This window comes from Pinus tabuliformis, chromosome 2_1 (genome assembly GCF_031772625.1).
Source record: "Pinus tabuliformis cultivar Carrire ecotype Pingquan chromosome 2_1, CPIR1, whole genome shotgun sequence".
NCBI lineage: Eukaryota > Viridiplantae > Streptophyta > Pinopsida > Pinales > Pinaceae > Pinus > Pinus tabuliformis.
The window spans coordinates 728635134-728641608 of record NC_142299.1 but is presented as its reverse complement, the minus strand read 5'-3'; positions in this window follow the sequence as shown (position 1 = coordinate 728641608).

Below are 6475 nucleotides of genomic sequence, written 5' to 3'. Positions count from 1 at the left end.
TTCTCTGTGTGAAACCACTTGCTTGCTATACTTGTCATTTGTTGAAACTGCCCGAGACTGAGGAATCTGCTGATCAAAGGTATATATTGGATTGTCCGCACAGGGAAAGGAGGGAGACACTGGCATAGAAGTTCAAAAACCCTTTCATACAACAGTAACCTGACCTGGAAGCAGGCCAAAACCTCTCCTTGAGCAACATGGAGGTTTCGAGAAGGTGCAAAAACTTCATTCCTCCAAATTGGGTGTTCGGATATGCGATTCTGCACGATGTTTCGCCATGATTTCAAGTTTATTGCCTATTTCTGATGCTGGGCTCTCCATTCTTCGTCCATCTTCCATATTGGAGGTATAAGGATTGTAATTGGATGTTGCTTGTAATTTATCTCTTTTTATGCCACTTAATGAATAAAGGCCTCGAGCGAGGCCCGGATACGTAGTCCAAATTGGATGAACTTCGTAATCAAATATCAGTGTCATGGTTTCATGCTTATCTTGTTATTTCCGCATTGTTTTATGTGCTTTTAAGCAGTGTGGAAAAAGCCTGCAAAAAATCCCGATTTAATCCTAAAAACGCGATTTTTTGAACTAAACGATTTAATCCCCCGACTTTTTGGCGACTTTTTCACAAACGAAAAAATCGCGAATTTTTCCTTATACTCCCGATTTAATCGGGAGTTGACCCAAAAAGTCTTCCTCCCTTCCCAGGCCGCGGATAAAGAGGCCACAAAGGTGAAAAACTGTAAATTGAAGCTTGCATCCATGCATTTTCAAGTTATTGCATTGTATTGTTTGTCATACTTCTTGCGAGCATAGCAGTCTCATTTGTAATCTGTTAGTTTTGAGGTTAAGATATGTTTTTGTTTTCCAAGGAAAAACAAATCTTTATACTTCATATTTCTAGTTAGAAAGCAAAGTATACATTGGCTAAGCCTCTAGGCTTTCAGTTGTTGAATGCTTCCAGAAGAAACAACAAAGAGGAGGTAATGAAGATCAAATAGCAACAATCTGTCCAAAAAAAACAAAACCAGTGCCTCAAAAAAGAACCCATTTTTCAGACAGGAACAAAGTACCTATGAAATCTTGTGACAACAAAGATCCTTCTTGCAATGAGAGCACATTTTGAAAGGGAATCTTCTTTAGTGGTGAATTCCCTATAAATGTGGGGAAAGGTTATGTATCAGAAGTGGATTTTACCTCCAAGAGTTTTTGAATAATAGATGCCAAGGCTAGGTTAATAATCTGACATCCACTGTTTTCTCAGAAAATAAGCAGCTTGGATTCACCAAGCATTAATTTTCACATCTATTGTGATACTCACTGTTAATTTTCATTGGACCTACCACTTGACACCTTATTACCCAAGCAGATTACAATCTACTGAATAAATGCATGACTTATTTCTTAATACAATTAGCGGAAACAAAAATTAAAATGGGAAGAGGATCTCAGTGACTGATTACTTGATGACTTTTAGATGACTCATGATATACATTTATTATATTTTTTGTTGATATTTTGACTCTTGAGAGTTGAGACTCGGACAGGACTCAAAATTCAGGAGTTGATTCACTATTTTGATATGTGATGTAGCATTAGATTTCATATACATATTATATATTAGCTTTCTTTACATGTTTATGTGGAAATGCATTTATTTGATGTTGTGGATACTCTAGATGTTAAAAAAAAATTTAAAAAAATGAATAATTTTGTGGTTTTTTAATTTTGCCGACTTTTTCAAAAAACTCCCGACTTTGACGAGTTTTTCAACTTTTGGACCCTTGCCGAATTAATCCCGACTTCGACTTTTTCCACATTGCTTTTAAGTTCCATGGTTAATAAGCTTTGTTTCATGTAATTATGATGCATCTATAAGTAAAATATCTTGCATGAATGAACAATCACATTGACACACTTGTTTCTGGACAATTGTCCTCGGAAAAACCCAATGTGGGAAAACTGGTGCAGCAGATCTGAGGATTCTTATTATTGGCAGTAAATATCTTAATACAATCTAAGATGCTCATCTGGCAATCATTTACAAAGAAAATATTGGCGGAAAATCTGAGTGAGTTTTACCTCACTTCACCCGGAAGAATTTCCGCTGATCCAGCACAAGACCGCCTAACCTCGGTTATTTCTGCACTGGCCCTGCATCAACCCTGTGTCACCTTCTCTGCCCTCTGCATCAACTCTCCCGGCTGTTCCAGCAGTTCCCGGTAGTTTTGGCGGTTCCAGGCAGTTTCGACTGTTCCGACAATTCTGGATTCTGCGTGACAAGTAGCTTTTCTGCGTCAGCTCTCCCAACTATTGTGTTGCCTCTACATCAGCTCTCCCGACAGTCTCAGTTGTTCCGGTAGTTCTGGATTCTAGTGACATGCAACATTTTTGCATCAGCTCCCAGCTATTGCGCTGCCTCTCTGCAAGCTCTCTCTGCCTCTTTGTTCTATATTCTCTGGAAAGTCCTCCCGAATTCTCTCTGCCCCTCAACTACAAGATCTCCCCAATCGATTTTCCTCCTGAGAACTTCTAACCTCAGAAAATTGATTTCCTCAATCTCTCTGTGTGTTTCCAAATGAACCCCAAGCCTCCATTTTATACTTTCCTGTTGAGTCTTCAACGGTCGAGATTAAGTCTCTAATCAGCGGATAAGATTAAAACATGACTTGATCCACCTTCTAGATCATTCTCACCCATATTTTGATTAATACCCATTAATATTTTAACTTCCCTAAGTTTAGACTCGGAACTCTATTAAAAATATTAATTATTTTAGTAAAATATTATCTAGGTGGAATTTCACCAAACGGTTTCTATGTTCTTTAGAAATCATGTGCCTTAGCCTCTCCACAAAATTTCAAGGCTAGAGCACTTCCGAAGCTACCAAAAACTAACAGACTGAATACAGGAGAGCCAAGACGTCTTGAGGGTTCTAAAAGACAATTTGCAAATGGCCCAAAATTAACAAAAGCTTTATGCAGACACAGGCAAAGTTGAAAGGCACTTTGAAGTTGAGCACTTAATCTTTTTGAGGCTCCAACCATACCGACAGTCTATGCTCAAGCAAAAGGGGTCCGAAAAACTCAAACCCCGCTCCTATGGGCCTTATCGAGTTACCCGGAAGGTGGGGGAGGTAGCATATGAGTTGGAGCTCCCCCAAGGGAGTCGGGTGCACAACGTTTTTCATGTGTCTTGCCTCAATAATGCACTAGGGCAGCAAGTCACCACTACTACAGAGCTACCCCCTGTGGATGATGAAGGCCATTTTGTGTTGGAACCAGAGGCTATTTTGGATACTAGAGAGAGGCACCTGCGTAACAAAGTCATCAGGGAATTTTTTATTCGATGGAGGAATCTACTGAATGAGGATGCCACCTGGGAGGGGGAACAGATACTGCAGCATCCTTCTTTGCAGTTTCTTGAAGACAAGAAACGTTTTGGCGAGGAGGACTATGATATTCCTGCTTATTGTTTCTCTAAGGGAATATCAAAATTTAGATCAACGTTTGCATTTCACATTATTTCACTTAGGAAAAGGGGGCCTAGGGGGCCCATATGTGAATTTTGGCCTAAGAGGCACTCCAATTATATTGCTCAGCGAAAAAATGCGGCTTTGGTGGAACATGAGGGTCACCACGAAGGCATTTTCAGCCCACATGGAGAGTACGCTCGAAGAAGGCATGAGAAAGTTGATGTGGGCCCAAATGGGAAGCCTTTTAGGCAATTCAATAAAAGAAGGGAGGAGCTCTCATTTTGGTTATCATTCATCATTTCAGAATTTGTCTTTGACAAGAGCACGCTTAAGTAGTGAGCCAAGTTTGCATGTGTTGTTCAGCACACTAGGTGTTTCCAAGTAGAAATCCCAACCTATGTTGCGGGGGAGCGCCCCCCCCCCCCCCTCGAACCCGCTCCCGAACCACGCTCCGGGCGGGAGCGCGCTCCCTTAAAAAAATTTGCACTCCCTGGTCTGTCAGGGAGCGACGTAGGGAGCGATCGCTCCCGAGCTCCCGGAGCGATTTTTAATGTCCGGGAGCGATCGCTCCCTGATCGCTCCAGGGCATTAAAAATCGCTCCGGGAGCGATTTCAGCCGGGCCGGGAGCGGGTCGGCGGAAAAAAAATCCGCCGGACCCGAAATTTCAAAAAAATTTAGAATTTATTTTTTTATTTTATAAGCCCAATGGGCCAAAAAAATTTCATTTCAACTTCATTGAGCAAGAGATTGAGAGCTGGAGCAAGAGCAAAGGAGCAAGGAGCAAGGAGCCAGAGCTGAGGAGCGAGGAGCAAGTGCCAAGGAGCGAGGAGCAAGCCTGCAGAGGTAAGTAACTTAATCATTTAGTTAGTTTAGCTGGTTAGGTAGTTAATTTGGTTAGTTTAATTTAGCTGTTTGAGTTTAAAGATCATGTATTTAAATTAAATTAATAAATTAAATGAATTAATCCCAATAAACTAAATTAATTTGCAGATTCAAGACTCAAACCCTACAAACATCAAACACCATGGACCTGGGGATATTTATTGGCATTTTCCTCTTCCTGGTCCCTTTTATGGTTATTATGGTGGTGGAGAGTAGGAAACGGAGGGGGCCTGAAACTGAAGAGGTGGATGAAGAAGCTGGAGGAAGTCAAATGGGTGAAAACCCCAGTGAGGAGGAGGTGGAGGAGGGTGAACATGACCCTCAAAAAACTAAACAAGACCAAACTCCACTGTGGAAATATGTTCAAAGGGCTGAAACAGGGAGAGGGGGTGGAACCACTAAATTTCATTGCCCCCATTGCAACACTGATTACACAGGTTCATACACCCGTGCTAGAAGACACCTCTGCGGGAAAAGGCCATGGGATGGAGAGAAACAAATAGCAATCAAAACTTGTGCAGCGGTGTCAACAGCAGATAGAGCCAAATACATAAAGGAAGAGGAGGAAGCCCAATACAGAACAAAAAGATCAAGGGGTTTCTTTGAACCAAGCTCACAAAGAACTCCTTCAGCATCCTCCCAAGGCAGTGGATATGGACATCGAGGCACAGGGTCATCATCTTTACGCCGTAGAACCATATCAGATTTCCTTGATGAGGTGTGTAGGAATGATGTGGATTCAAAAGTTTACAGGTTTCTCTATGCATGTGGGATACCATTCAATGTTCTACGCTCACCTTATTGGCACGAAATGGTTTCTGCCATAAATGATGCCCCTAAAGGATACAAGAGCCCTGGGTATGACAAGGCAAGAACCGTTGGCCTTGATCATGAAAAAGGAAAAATATCACATTCTTTGAATAAAATGACAAGTTCTTGGACTGACTATGGGGTGTCCATTGTATCTGATGGATGGACAAATGTAAAAGGCAAGCCATTGATAAGTGTTCTTGCTGTGTCTGTTAGTGGTCCCATCTTTCTAGCTGCACATGATTACTCAGACAAGTTCAAGACTGCTATCAACATTGCAGAAGCATTACTTGAAACAATTGAGCGTATTGGCGCATACAATGTCATCCAAGTCATCACTGATAATGCTGCTAATTGTAAGGCAGCGGGAGCAATTATTGAGGATAAATACCCCAACATATTTTGGTCTGGATGTTTGGTTCACACATTGAACCTTTTGTTGCATGATATTGTCAAAAACAAAAATGCACAATACAAATGGATTGGTGATTTGTACAAGAAAGGCAAACAAATGATAAAATTTATTACAAATCATAGCAATACCCATGGCCTTTTCCGCAATCACTCGAGATTGGAGTTGCTGAAGATTGCGAAGACAAGATTTGGTAGCTATTACCTCACCTTCAGGCGCCTTGTGAAGGTAAGAGAGGCATTAGCTAGCATGGTATCAAGTCCACATTGGCAGGTATTAAAGGAAAGGGCTACAAATGTAGCTGACATGGGCGGTTTTGAAATGGTGGAGGAGGCCGCTCTTGATGGGAAGTTTTGGACAAGTGTGAGGCAGGTATTGGATTTCACCAAGCCAATTTATCACATGATTCGGTTTGCAGATACAGACAAACTAGTGATTGGCGAGGTGTATGAGCAAATGGATACCATGTTGGGGCAAATAAAAGATATTGTTCATAATAGAGATCCCAACTTGTACAAACTAATTCATGATTGTGTGTGTGAACGGTGGAATAAGCTTAATGTTCCACTACATTGCTTGGCGTATATCCTTACGCCAAAATACTACTCTTCATCTTGGTTGGGCAAACCTGCAGCAGGGGGTGGGGTTAGGACCAAACCCCACTTAGATCAAGAGGTAACTAGAGGATATTTGGAAGCATTAGAAAAATTGATACCTGACAGGGAGGAATGTGCAGCTGTGCGCCTTGAAATAGGCAAATACCTCAGTGGCAGTGGTTTGTATGGTAACTTCCATGCAATGGACGACAGAGATAAATTTGATACTCTCACATGGTGGGAAACATATGGCGGCCACGGACTTTTGCCAAAATTGGCAAAAAAAGTTCTTTCACAGGTTG